Source organism: Nicotiana tabacum, chromosome 18 (genome assembly GCF_000715075.1).
Source record: "Nicotiana tabacum cultivar K326 chromosome 18, ASM71507v2, whole genome shotgun sequence".
NCBI lineage: Eukaryota > Viridiplantae > Streptophyta > Magnoliopsida > Solanales > Solanaceae > Nicotiana > Nicotiana tabacum.
In genome coordinates, this window is record NC_134097.1 from 106,403,914 (window position 1) to 106,419,678 (window position 15,765).

Consider the following 15,765-nt stretch of genomic DNA (forward strand, 5'->3'; position numbering starts at 1 on the left):
CGTGGCACCAAACTGGGCCTCTAGGAAGATGTCATCTTGGACTTAATAAAGTCAGTTCATCACTTGTACTCCAATTAAATTAAATGGGTAGCCCAATAGATTAAGACCTTTATTTAATCCATATATATTAGCCTTATAATTATCTAACTATATTAGCCCAATAAATTTATTTGAACTAATAAAACTTGAATTTAAAATATAGTCTAAATTATTTTACGGATTTAATTCCAATAAAATTTACATGCCTATAAATACCCCCTGCTTCAAGGCTTGTCGAGGTTGTCGAGCTTTTAAAACTATGTAAAAGACAATTGATTGAATTCTTACAATTGCTCAGTTGATCTATCTCCACGTGTACTTGTTCTATAATGTAACTTGAGAAGAATGGGGATTTAAAAGATGTTAGCCTTTCAGTGAAAACGCGATTTATTCATTAATAAATCTTGGTGTAAGCCTTCTTTGGTCAGTTGTTCAAGATTCAGTTTGTGTTTGAATGAAAATAGCCAAGGTAAGCCTCAAATTCATAATGATGATTTTTTGGTTTTACTTGGATTCCTCACGTATCCTATTGAAATCAAACTGCTTTAATGGATATTACTTGGATAATAGCTTTTTGTCCAACTTCAAATAGGTTTGGAAAACTTTGCACCGTCTTTACCAAATTGAGTCTCTTCAGGAGTTCAGCTATTGCGTCCCACATCGACAACGAATTTTTGGTACCTACCTTCAGAAACCTATAAATAATCGCATGCTCTTCCTTTATTGAACATCAATTCATGTTTTTCGCAAGCCACGTGAAGCATAGAGGCGAGGTAACTTATTTTTTTTCTTTCGTTTTTTCATCCTTTGTGTTTTTGTAGGCAAAACAAGAAAGGATAAATTTATGATGACATATAGATGATAGATAGATTCCTTGCAATATATAGACGGACAAATTTACATTATTATATAGACGGATAAATCCATATCACCATATAGACGGACAAATCATCATCACCATATAGACGGAAAAATACATACCAACATATACACAGATAAATCCTCATCACCATATAGACTGATAAATCCATATCAACATATAGACTGACAAATCTCCATTACCATATGGACGGACAAATTCACATTACCATATAGACAGAGAAATCCATATCACTATATAGACGACCAAATCCACGTCACTATATACACGGATAAATCCATATCAACATATAGAAGATTAACCCAAGACAACATATAGAAGGAAAAATTCTTAATCGCATATAGAAATTTGCCTAAAGCACAAAGAACTAGAATCTTCTCCTCTTTTTGTCAATTGTCGTTGACTTAATATTTACTAATCCTTTTTTCTCGCTTATGCAGTTTTGAAGAGATGGTTCACTTCAAAGACAACACATCTCCATCCTCCAAGCGCAAGTATCTCATAATTGATGCTAAGAATGGAGGGGTTATAACCAAGCTATTGACTTACCCTCCACTAGTTGGTCGATATGCAAATTTGTGGCCACCTCTGCAGAATTCCCTCCACATGGTAGATTGGACTTCAGAGCACAACCAAAAGCCAACCAAAATGTGGTCCCTTCAGACTCCTTACCAACGAAAACTCAATATCGTGAGTACCCTTCCTTGCCTGGGACGGCGTATGATTCAAACGGAGATACGTTGGGGAGATACTTTGAAAATTGATGGTGAATATCATCATATCCCGGGATATTGGGAATGGACTGAGGACGTACTTGGAAGAAGTCAACGGGCTTTGGAGACAGCAAGAATTTGTGATGTCGTCTATGTTTCTTTATTTACATATGATCGAAATTCAAATATCTTACGAGTGTTTCTTGAAGCTTGGTGTCCCACAACAAATACTTTACTAACATCAGCCAGAGAACTATTGATATCTCTTTGGGATTTACATACAATTGGCGGTTTACCTATTGGAGGTTCTCCCTACGAAGAAGTTGTACCCGAAGCTATCGAACTCACAGGTGTTAATGAGAAGAATGAAAGATTTACTCCTCGATCTTGTGGATACCTGTTTACCGCCTTTAACCATCTTCAACAAGGGGAGAGTCATGATCCAAAGGTCTCATTTAGCAAGTGGATTGAATTTTGGTGCAAGAGAGATTTGAGATATAAACCTGCTCCAGAAAGGAGGGAGAAAAAATCTACCCATTTGAAGTCAACGCACAACCCCACTGGAGTTATACCAGAAGTAGTTTCATAGTCTAGCGCAGATGAGATGATGTTTGCTAATCTTGGGATTCGACATGAAAAGAGAGAAGGCACGTATCTGGCAGCATTCTTATCTTGTTGGTTATGTGCGTTTGTATTTCCCTTTCAAAATGGCAATTTCATTCGACCCGAGACCTTTAAAACGGCGAGCATGATGGCATATGGATGGAAATTCAGCCTTTCAATCCCAGTTATAGCGATCATCTACTATGGTTTGAACAAGATCTCCAAGTCCTCGCATCTCGAGAATATCAAATCTCTTTTCCCATTCATTATGTATACGGTTGATTTGCTCACTACTTCAGGACATACTATGGACTTCCAAAAGAACAATATGTTCTATTGATGGTGGCGTATACTGGGGAAGACGCTGCAATGTATTTGGATGATACAAATCCAAGAAAACGCATCCATCAAGCGGATAATGCATCTTGGACTTCTACCATGCTAGAGGCATCTGAACCCTACTATTTTGAGGATAATGATAAAGCATCGGAACTGAAAGTCAATTATTTTATGAGAATCTATTTTAATTATCTTCCTATGAGGTGCAGGAACTCTTTCATTCTTGAACTATATAGTCCACATAGATTCAGCCGTCAATTTGGATTTTATCATACCAGCCCTAGTTTTTTGGAAATGACCTTTGTAGCGCCTCAGTAGAATAAGGACTCAGCTTTTGGCAAATTTGTGTGTCACATAATTCCACCAACGCGAGGGTGACCTTTCCCCCCGCTATATCTACGACAAAAAAAGCTATTTGCGTCACAGTACAGATCCTGGTGGACAAGAGTACATGACAGCTTACGTGAAGATCATTTAGAATCTTTGGTGACTTTTGTTGGGCCAATCACTGCTACGCCTTTAGAGATCACGCCTCAAGAGCATAACAAGGAGGAAAAACCTCATACTTTGAAATCTAAAGTGGTTGCACCACTCGACATCAAGGGAAGCTAAAAAAAGAAGGGACCTTCTCAGGCTCATCAAGTCCACGAGGGTTCCTTTCTATTAGGCACCACTATCCCTACCTCCAACAAATGCCCATCCAAAAATGAGAGTGATAGTAGTCATGACGATCAAAACTTCAAACGGGTGAAGCCATATTCAAACAAATAAGAAGACACTGATTTGGGTGTAGTAGAAATTACTGACAGTATTGGCAGTGCTTCAAGGACTTTGATGGTCATTAAAGAGGTAATGCTTAAAACTTTCATATGGTCTTATAATATATAGGTAACTTTACTAACCATCTATCTTTTTTATATGCAGCCAAACGGTGATTATATTTTTATAGCGTCACACCAAAGCAAATCAGAGGGTAGTAGTGAATCTGTGGCGAATTTGGACTCGAGGAAATCACTTCTAATATCTAAGTCGGACCTAGAGGTGACTTCTATTACTAATCTTGGAGCAAAATTGGGGCCTAATTTTCACCAACGATTAGCACCAATGATGTCTGTCTTTGACGGAAGAAAGGTTGTCTTGACTATTCGCAAGGATTTCATCTTGAATGCCTGGGCTAAAATTCACACCAAACTCTCTGACCTTACTGCAGACAATGCTTCTTCTGTTCAATTCGAGATCCAAGTGATTCTCGAGGAGATGGATGGAAAGGGTGTGGATATTTCTCCTCTAAAAAACCTATTGATGTCTTTCTTTAAGCTTTCCACTTCATATGACCAGGCACAATCAGCTCTTTCTGATATGGTTGTGGACGTTGAAAAATCAGAGGCATTTTTAAAAGCCAAGGAACATCTTGATCTTGTCTTGACTGAAAAAGGGGAGAAGGTTGAGGAACTGTCTCTCACCAGTCAATCTCTCAAAGAGGCCAAGGAGAAGGTGAAACAATTAAGAGCTATCCGAGTGCTACCAAGAAAGAGGTTGAAGAGATTGAATCAAGAGTCTCATCTGCTGAAGAGGAGTACCGTAGTTGTTCTGACGTTTCCTTGGTGACTTCTGATGATTTGGCTGATGTGGAGACGAAGAAAAAACACTTAGAGGTCATCCTTAAAGACTTGGTCAATTATAAGTTGTATTTAGATTAACCTATATAGAGTATTTTATTTGCTTTTTTTTTTTGCATTTGGTTAACTAGCGACTATTCATGGAAATGAAAACTCCATATGTTTTACTTTATATTGCGTGTTTTTATTGATGCCCCCCTCTTTTTCCTTGCGGTTCAATATCAATATTTGCTTGTTTACATGATGTATTAACATCCACAAAATAGAACTTGGATTTTTGTTAAATATCGCTATGGTTCATGTCTCGAAGTTCTCTGTATTTGAATATACATCCTCATTTTTCTTTAAAGATAATATTGTTCATCACCTTTGTAAATTTGCAGTAGGAAGTATATATCTCAATGTGAGAACGTCAAAAATATGAGTCATTTGATTTCGTAGAAACTATACTTTAAAATCTATCACATATTCGATATCAGCAATCAAGCACCTTTAGAATCGTCCCACACAATATTTTGAAACAAACTTTATATTGCACCACGCTGTCAACTCCAGATTTGCGCAGTCTCACCAAAAAATTCATATCTTGGCATAGAAACGTTGAAATTATGAATCGTTTAATTTTTTGAAAAGTAGACTTCAAAATCAAGAACATATCAAAAATTCTTAATCAAACAGCTTCATAATCATCCCAGATAATATTTTGAAATCAACTTTATATTGTACCATGTTGTCAATTCCAGATTTGTGCAGTCTCACCAAAAAATTTATATTTTAGTGTAGAAATGGCAAAATTACGAACCGTTTAATTTTTTGAAAACTAGACCTCAAAATCTAGAATATATGCAAAAGTTTCAATCAAACAACTTCAGAATCGTCCTATATAATATTTTGAAATCAACTTTAGACTCCGGTTCGTTGACAGTTTCATATTCACACAATCTCACCAAAAAAATTCATATCTTGGTGTAAGAACGTCGAAATCATGAACCGTTTAATTTTTCGGAAACCAAACTTCAAAATCTAAACCACCCAAAATACAAAATTTAAAATATTAAGGATAGTTTCAGATAATATTTCAAAGTCAACGTAAAATTTTAACACGCTGACGATTTCATATTTGCGTGATTTTCACCAAAACTTTTGTTTCATGATGTAGGAACGTCGAAATCATGAATCGTTTGATTTTTTGAAAATTAAAATTCAAAAACTAAAATATATCCAAAATATAAAATTTATTGACTTAAGGACAATTTCAGATAATATTTCGAAATTGACTTTAGTTTTTGATATGCCGACAGTTCTAAATTAGCACGACTTCGCCAAAGTTTTCACGTCTTGGTATGGAAGCCTCGAGATCGGAAGAAGTTTTTACTTTCCATTAATCAAAATTCAAGAGCTCCATTCTCATGAATATCTTGGGTCTAAGTCTCACTGAATTTGAAACATTGTGCCAAGCAATCTTTCTTCTTATACTTGTGTTCCCTTTTGACGCCTCTTAAAATTATCCCATTGAAGATACCAATTTACCATAGAGGGTTGCTCACTTTAAATCAAATGAGATCCTAAGTTCAAAAGGAGGATGGTGTTTCAGCTTGATTTTACATTCCTTCATACTTCACTCAGACAACTATTGGGGCAATATGTATGTTTTAAACTTATGTGACTGAACTCAGCATGAAACTCTAAGCTGCCTACATACCTCGGTGAAGAGGATCAAGTCATACCGTAGTTCAGAATGGGTGAGTTTTCTTTTTATTATTATTTTTATGTCCTAATCTTTGCCTAGGCTACCTCTTTCGAGGTTTTTCAACCTAGCGGACTTTTTTGTGTGTGGGCCGTACACAGTTTATACTCTTACGGGCCAGGAGTATAGCAACGTGCAGTTTAGGCTCATGCGTCAAAGAGCATTGCAACTTCAAAGATAATACTTCTTCAAAAACTTGCTACTGATAGGGTCGATTCCCATGTCATCTGCATCAACCAGCTTATAAGCCCCAATTGAATAAGCTTCTTGCACGACATATGGCCCATCCCATTTTGAAGTGAACTTCCCTACAGGTTTATGGAAAGTAATAATGGGGCTTCGTATGACAAGGACTTGATCTCCTACTTGAAAGGATCTTGGGCGAACTCTTTTATTGAAGGCGCGAGACAATCGAGCCTAATAACATTCAAAACTCTGTTGAGCTTCCAACCTCTTCTCATCAAGAGCCTCCAATTGTGCTAGTCAAAGTCGAGCATTTTCTTCATCAGTGATACCTTCTTGAATAGATAATCATAGTGAAGGTATTTGACGCTCGAGTAGCAAGGCGACTTCAACTCCATAAACGAGTTCATAAGGGGTTGCTTGTGTTGATGTGCGGTGAGTTGTCCTATATGCCCATAGAGCTTCTTCCATATGGTCATGTCAATCTCATTTGGATTTGGAGACGACTTCTTTTAACAAGTTGCATACAGTCTTGGTGAATGCCTCGGCTAGACCATTGGCGGCAGCATTGTACATAGAAGAGTTACGTTGCTTGAATCCAAAAAGTTCACAAATCTTGTTCATCAACCTATTGTCAAATGGCTTGCCATTATCCGTTATTATTTAACGAGGAATGCCAAAGAGATAGATAATGTTTGCTCTGATAAAACTTGCAACATTTTCCTTCTTTACTTATTTAAGAGCAACAACTTCAACCCATTTTGAGAAGTAGTCAGTCGCAGACAAGATGTATAAGTGCCCACAAGAGGACTTTGGCAGTGGTCCAACAACATCCAATCCCCAGGTGTCAAATGGCCAGGATGCTACCGTCGGGTGAAACACTTCAGGAGGCTGATGAATAAAATTTGCATGGAATTGGCAAGCTTTGCATCTTTGAGCGTAGTCCAAGCAATCTTTTAAGGCCAATGATATCCCATCTTTTTTATATGAAGGTGGAGCTTTGGTCCAGACTGGTGTAACCCACATACCCCAGAATGTTCCTCTTGCATAGCTTAGAGTGCCTCTTCTTCCCCTAAGCATCGCAGGGGTACTCCCTCGAATGACCTTCTATAAAGAGTATCTTTGTAGTAAAGGATGCAAGGTGCACGACGACGGATTTTAGTCCTTCTGCTTGGATTTTCTGGAAGTATCCCATAGCTTAAGTAGTCGATAATGGGGGTCGTCAGCCTTATTTGGTGGTGTACTACCTTTTTTGGCAGACAGTAACTTGCGCTTGACCGGGCAGGGTTAATGATGAAGCTAGGGCGGCTAAAGCATCAGCCTTCTTATTTTCTTTCCTTGGCACATGTTGAATAGTCACATCACCGGCCCACCCTATTAATTTTTTAGCATAATCATGATATGGGCGTAGGTTAGGTTTCTTGACCTCATAACTTTCTAAAATCTGGTTGATCACCAACTGAGATTCACCAAAGACTTATAATTACAACTGTATCATTTCGACAACCATTTCAAGCCCAAATATTAGTGCTTGATACTCAACAATATTGTTAGGGCAGAGTTGCATTAACGTAAAATAGTAGGGCAGAACTTTACCTTGAGAAGTGACAAATAATACACCAACACCAGCTCCTCCACGATGTGCAGCCCCATCAAAGTACATCTTCCATGGAGGTTGACCATTGCATCCTCATCAGGTAGTTCGTCAGTTAGCTCCCAATCATCAGGTATAGGGTGATCTGCCAAGAAGTCCACTAACGCTTGTATATCGAACTTTCCAAAAGTAACTCCAAAGGCACATTTCAATGGATTCATCCTAAGTTGGTACCTCCGGAGCAACTCAAACACCATTCTCAAGTCTTTCAAGTGGTCCTTTTCTCTCTTGATTTTACCTCCAAGTCATCAACAGAGCATTCGACATTCTTGTGGAGAAGATCATAAACAATATTCTGCATAGCCCTTTGGTAAGTAGCACCGGCGTTCTTCAAGCCAAAAGGCATAACCTTGTAGCAATAAATACCCTTGGGGGGTACGGAATGCAGTAAGCTCTTCATCTTTTGGCGCCATGCGAATTTGGTTATAGCCCGGTGAATCGTCTATAAATGACATTGCCTCGTTCCTGGTAGTAGCATCGATCATCAGCTCTGGAATAGGAAGCGGGAATTTATCTTTCGGACACACATTGTTGAGATCCCTAAAGTCAATGCATAGTCGAATTTGGCTATTTTTCTTCCTTACAGGGACAATACTTGAAACCCATGTTAGGTATTTAACTTCACGAACAAATCCATCTTCGACGAGTTTGTTAACTTCGGTTTCAATCAAGGGAACCAAGTCCGGCCTAAAGCGCCTTTGAGCTTGTTTAACAGGGCGAGCACCATTCTTGACTGCAAGGTGATGGACTGCTACTTTTGGGTACAAGCTAGGCATCTCTTTGTAACTCCAAGCAAAGACATCCCTGAACTCCTTGAGTAACTCAATATAAGCGATTTCTTCATCAACTTCTAGTAAAAGGCTTAGGTAGGTAGGTCTTGGTTCTTCATCGGTGCCAAGTTTAACTTCTTTTAAGGCATCAAATATTGTTTTCACCCCTTCTTCAAGTTCAGATAGAGCATCTTTCGCATCTTCATCTTCTTGAGAGTCCCCGTTGTTGAAGGATATGTGATAACGCGGTGAAACATCCTCCAATTTTTCATCATCCTCCATTAGAGATAAAACATTGTGCTCGCCTTGTGCAGTAACATGATACGAAGAAACCACACTTTCTTCATCTTCATCACGTTCTTTAGTGTAGAACATAGTGTATGGCTTTACCTTTAGTACCTCATCACATGAAATCATGACTTTTGTTTGTCACCTCATACTAGAAGGAACCAGACTTTGGAAATCCTTAGAGATCTTCTGAATTTTGGGCGAAGCGGGTGTTCTTGTATTTCGATAATTTCTCTGGAACTTATTCCCTTTCTTTAATGGACCCAATATCTCAAACAAGAAAGTCCTCACAAAATATAGAAAGGATAATTTCTATGTATATCCTTTCCACGCCGGCTACTCCTTTCCTATCCTCCCATTGGCTGAGGAGTTTTGCCGGTATTACAACATCTTCCCAGCCCAACTTTCTCCATATACCTACAAACTCATCCACATGCTTACAAAGTATGCGGAGTTATCCGGGGTCAGGGTGTTGCTTCGCCACTTAATGCATCTCTTTGCCCCTAATTTCCGTAGGGGACGATGTTACATCTTTGCCAGCGAGGAAGCAAATGTTTAGTGGTGAAGATGGATAATAAGGCGAATCATCATTTTTGGCTCAACTACTTTTTTGTCAAAACCGAGGACGTGGTGACCAATACAAGCGGGTTTCCCGAGGTTTGGAATTATGCTCGTAAGTATATTTGTCTCCTCTTTTTTTGATAGAATATTGGTTTTGCTAGTTTCGGTTATGTTGACACCTCGTTCTCTTTTTGTGTAGCCGAGACTGAACCCCCTTCCTTGGTCGAAGACATCTATGATTAGGTCAGATAGATCCTCCCCTATACAGCAGGGATTCGTGAATGGCCACCTTTCCTCAAGAAGTTTGAGCCCGCGCCTTCCGTGATCGGTAAGTTTGACCGTTTGCATTTATATTGTTGTGACATCCTAGTCGCTTACTGGTTACCGCCTTGTAGGGAATGATGACATTTCTTCTTTTCTTCATTCTTTTAGCCCGATATCGTCGAGGAGGCCGAGGGCTCCTCCTCCAACATTTCAAAAGAGAAAAACTGCTTCGGAATGTGCTCCTGTAGTAGTTACGGTTGGGCCTGCCCGATTATCTGCTTCCATTTCGCCTCCTACTGTAGCTAAGTCATCTCAGTCGTTGACTGAATTAGAACCGGAACACCCTACTTCCCTTTTACGTCATTTAATAGATGAAGAAGAGGAGTCATCGCCAGGCGAGGAAGGTTTGGTCCCTCGTAAAAGGAGATCAGCAGATGTCGGCAATGGGATTGTTCGAGTCGTGGATAAAACAAGGGTTGATCCGAGTCAGCGACCGTCATGCTCGAAGATGATGCATATCTGTCTTCTGAGGTCCCGCCATTAGCAGAGGCCGTAGAAAGCGTGCCCCTCCATGATGCCGATGTTGGATTTGGTGGGCGATCTGTGGAGGCTCCGAGTACTGTGCAACGAGATGAGCCGTCATCCTCGCGATCGGTTGATGTTACCACCTCGTCTACTGATGGGAGAAGTAAGGGTGTTGCCGAATACGGCTACCAGACGGGCTCCGATCTTGATGTCGATAAGGTTTGTATACTGAGTGAGAGGTTTACCCGAGTTAAAGTAAGGTTGGAAGGGTCCACACAGACCATTGTGATCCCTAAGGATCGGGACCTTATGGTGAACACAGAGAACGTGGTCCCTTCCTTAGGTCCTCTTTGCTCCGATGTGGAGGGCTGAACTCTTGAGAAAATGAACGATGCTACCCTAATGAAGTGTATAGCCGGCCTCGACCTTAGAGTAAGCTTTCCGACCTTTTCAATCTCTGTGCGTTGTACTTTATTTTTATTTTTTGTCTGACTTTGGTTTTCTTCCTCTCTCTTTTTCTTTAGACCATTATTCTAGAGATTAAGAGTACCTACCGGGAAAAAAGGCGCAAGGCCATTTTCCAGAATATGGAGTGAAAATACCGTGAGTAGAACAATAAACACTGCAAGATCTTAATCACATATCAACATATAGAATATTAACCCCATGACAACATATAGAAGTAAAAATTCTTAATCGCATATAGAAATTTGCCTAAAGCACAAACAACTAAAATCTTCTCCTCCTTTTGTCAATTGTCGTTGACTTAGTATTTACTAATCCTTTTTTTCTCACTTATGCAGTTTTGAAGAGATGGTTCACTTCAGAGACTACACATCTCCATACTCCAGGCACAAGTATCTCATAATTGATGCGAAAAATGGAGTGGTTATAACCAAGTTGTTGACTTACGCTCCACTAGTTGGTCGATATGCAAAATTGTGGCCACATATGTAGAATTCCCTCCATATGGTAGATTGGAATTTAGAGCACAACTAAAAGCCAACCAAAATGTGGTCCCTTCAGACTCTTTACTAACGAAAACTCAATATCACGAGTACCCTTCCTTGACTGGGACGGCGTATGATTCAAACGGAGATACGTTGGGGAGATACTTTGAAAATTGATGGTGAATATCATCATATCCCGAGATATTGGGAATGGACTGAGGACATACTTGGAAGAAGTCAACGGGCTTTGGAGACAGCAAAAATTTGTGATGTCGTCTATGTTTCTTTATTTACATATGATCGAAATTCAAATAACTTGCGAGTGTTTCTTGAAGCTTGGTGTCCCACAACAAATACTTTACTAACATCAGCCAGAGAACTATTTATATCTCTTTGGGATTTACATACAATTGGCGGTTTACCTATTGGAGGTTCTCCCTACGAAGAAGTTGTGCCCAAAGCTATCGAACTCACAGGTGTTAATGAGAAGAATGAAAGATTTACTCCTCGATCTTGTGGATACCTGTTTACCGCCTTTAACCATCTTCAAAAAGGGGAAAGTCATGCTCCAAAGGTCTTATTTAGCAAGTGGATTGAATTTTGGTGCAAGAGAGACTTGAGATATAAACCTGCTCCAGAAAGGAGGGAGAAAAAGTCTACCCGTTTGAAGTCAACGCACAACCCCACTGGAGTTATACCAGAAGTAGTTGCATGGTCTAGCGCGGATGAGATGATGTTTGCTAATCTTGGGGTTCGACATGAAAAGAGAGAAGGCACGTATCTGGCAGCATTCTTATCTTGTTGGTTATGTGCGTTTGTATTTCCCTTTCAAAATGGCGATTTTATTCGACCCGAGACCTTTAAAACGGAGAGCATGATGACATATGGATGGAAATTCAACCTTGCAATCCCAGTTCTAGCTAGCATCTACGATGGTTTGAACAAGATCTCCAAGTCCTCGCATCTCGAGAATATCAAATCTCTTTTCCCATTCATTATGTATACGGTTGGTTTGTTGACTACTTCAGGACATACTATGGGCTTCTAAAAGAATAATATGTTCTATTGATGGTGGCGTATACTGGGGAAGACGTTGCAAGGTATTTGGATGATACAAATCCAAGAAAACGCATCCATCAAGCGGATAATGCATCTTGGACTTCTACCATGCCGGAGGCATCCGAACCCTACTATTTTGAGGATAATGATAAAGCATCGGAACCGAAAATCAATTATTTTATGAGAATCTATTTTAATTATCTTCCTATGAGTTGAGGGAACTCTTTCATTCTTGAACTATATAGTCCACATAGATTCAGCAGTCAATTTGGATTTTATCATAGCAGTCCTAGTATTTTGGAAATGACTTTTGTCGTGCCTCATTAGAATAAGGACTCAGATTTTGGCAAATTTGTGTGTCACATAATTCCACCAACGCGAGGGTGACCTTTCCCCCCGCTATATCTACGACAAAAAAGTTACTTTCGTCACAGTGCAGATACTGGTGGACAAGAGTACATGGCAGCTTACTTGAAGATCATTTAGAATTTTTGGTGACTTTTGTTGGGCCAATCACTGATTTGCCTTTAGAGATCATGCCTCAAGAGCATAACAAGGAGGACAAACCTCATACTTTGAAATCCAAAGTGGTTGCACCACTCGACATCAAGGGAAGCTCAAAAAAGAAGGGACCTTCTCAGGCTCATCAAGTCCATGAGGGTTCCTTTCCATTAGGCACCACTGTCCCTACCTCCAACAAATGCCCATCCAAAAATGATAGTGATAGTAGTCATGGCGATCAAAACTTCAAGCGGGTGAAGCCATATTCAAACAAATAAGGAGACACTGGCTTGGGTGTAGTAGAGATTACTGACAGTATTGGCAGTGTTTCAAGGACTTTGACGGTCATTAAAGAGGTAATGCTTAAAACTTTCATATTGTCTTATAATATATAGGTAACTTCACTAACCATCTATCTTTTTTTATATGCAGCCAAACGGTGATCATATTTCGATAGCGTCACACCAAAGCAAATCAGAGGGTAGTAGTGAATCTGTGGCGAATTTGGACTCGAGGAAATTACTTCCGATATCTAAGTCGGACCTAGAGGTGACTTCTATTTCTAGTCTTGGAGAAATATTAGGGCCTAATTTTCACCAATGATTAGCACCAATGATGTCTGTCTTTGACGTAAGAAAGGTTGTCTTGATTATTCGCAAGGATTTCATCTTAAATGCCTGGGCTAAAATTCATACCAAACTCTCTGACCTTACTGCAGACAATGCTTCTTCTGTTCAATTCGAGATCCAAGTGATTCTTGAGTATATGGATGGAAAGGGTGTGGATATTTCTCCTCTAAAATAACTATTGATGATTTTATTAAGCTTTCCACTTCATATGACCAGGCACGATCAGCTCTTTCTGATAAGGTTGTGGACGTTGAAAAATCAGAGCCATTTTTAAAAGCCAAAGAACATCTTAATCTTGTCTTGATTGAAAAAGGGGAGAGGGTCGAGGAACTATCTGTCACTAGTCAATCTCTCAAAGAGGCCAAGGAGAAGGTGAAACAATTAAGAGTTATCCGAGATGCTACCAAGAAAGAGGTTGAAGAGATTGAATCTTGAGTCTCATCTACTGAAGAGGAGTACCGTAGTTGTTTTGATGTTTCCTTGGTGACTTCTGATGACTTGGCCGAAGTGGAAACGAAGAAACAACACTTAGAGGCCACCCTTAAAGACTTGGTCAATTATAAGTTGTATTTAGATTAACCTATATAGAGTATTTTATTTGCCTTTTTTTAGCATTTGGTTAACTAGCGACTATTCTTGGAAATGAAAATTCCATCTGTTTTACTTTATATTGCGTGTTTTATTGATGCCCCCTCCCTTTTCCCCTGCGTTTCAATATCAATATTTGCTTTTTACATGATGTATTAAGATCCACAAAATAGGACTTGAATTTCTTTTAAACATCGCTATGGTTCATGTCTCGAAGTTCTCTGTATTTGAATATACATCCTCCTTTTTCTATAAAGATAATATTGTTCATCACCTTTGTAAATTTGCAGTAGGAAGTATATATCTCAATGTGAGAACGTCAAAAATATGAGCCATTTGATTTCGTAGAAACTATACTTTAAAATCTAACACATATTCGATATCAGTAATCAAGCACCTTTAGAATCGTCCCACACAATATTTTGAAACAAACTTTATATTGCACTATGTTGTCAACTCCAGATTTGCGTAGTCTCACCAAAAAATTCATATCTTGGCGTAGAAACGTTGAAATTATGAATCGTTTGATTTTTTGAAAAGTAGACTTCAAAATCAAGAACATATCAAAAATTCTCAATCACACAGCTTCATAATCATCCCAGATAATATTTTGAATTTAACTTAATATTGCACCATGTTGTCAATTCCATATTTGTGCAGTCTCACCAAAAAATTTATATTTTAGTGTAGAAATATCAAAATTATGAATTGTTTAATTTTTTGAAAACTAGACCTCAAAATCTAGAATATATCCAAAATTCTCAATCAAATAACTTCAAAATCGTCCCAGATAATATTTTGAAATCAACTTTAGACTCCGGCTCGTTGATAGTTTCATATTCACACAATCTCACCAAAAAAATTCATATCTAAGTGTAAGAATGTCGAAATCATGAACCGTTTAATTTTTTGGAAATTAAACTTCAAAATCTAAACCATACCCAAAATATAAAATTTAAAACATTAAGGATAGTTTCAGATAATATTTCAAAGTCAACGTAAAATTTTAACACGCTGACGATTTCATATTTGCTTGATTTTAACCAAAAGTTTTGTATCTTGATGTAGGTACGTCGAAATCATGAACCGTTTGATTTTTTAAAAATTAAAATTCGAAAACTAAAACAGATCCAAAATATAAAATTTATTGACTTAAGGATAGTTTCAGATAATATTTCGAAATTGACTTTAGTTTTTGATATGCCGACAGTTCTAAATTAGCACGAGTTCGCCAAAGCTTTCACGTCTTGGTATGGAAGCCTCGAGATCGGAAGACGTTTTTACTTTCCATCAATCAAAATTCAAGAGCTCCATTCTCACGAATATCTTGGGTCCAAGTCTCACTGAATTTGAAACATTGTGTCAAGCAATCTTTCTTCTTATACTTGTGTTCCCTTTTGACGCCTCTTAAAATCATCCTATTGAAGATACTAATTTACCATGGAGGGTTGCTCACTTTAAATCAAATGAGATCCTAAGTTCAAAAGGAGGATAGTGTTTTAGCTTGATTTTACATTCCTTCATACTTCACTCGGACAACTATTGGGGCAATATGTATGTTTTGAACTTATGCGACTGAACTTAGAATGAAACTCTAAGCTACCTACGTACCTCGGTGAAGAGGATAAAGTCATACTGTAGTTTAGAATGGGTGAGTATTCTTTTTATTATTATTTTTATGTCCTAACTTTTGCCTAGGCTGCCTCTTTCGAGGTTTTTCAATCTAGCAAATTTTTTTTTGTGTTGGCCGTACACAGTTTATACACTCATGGGCTAGGAGTATAGCAACATGCAGTTTAGGCTCATGCGTCAAGGAGCGTTGCAACTCCAGGGATAATACTTCTTCAAAAACT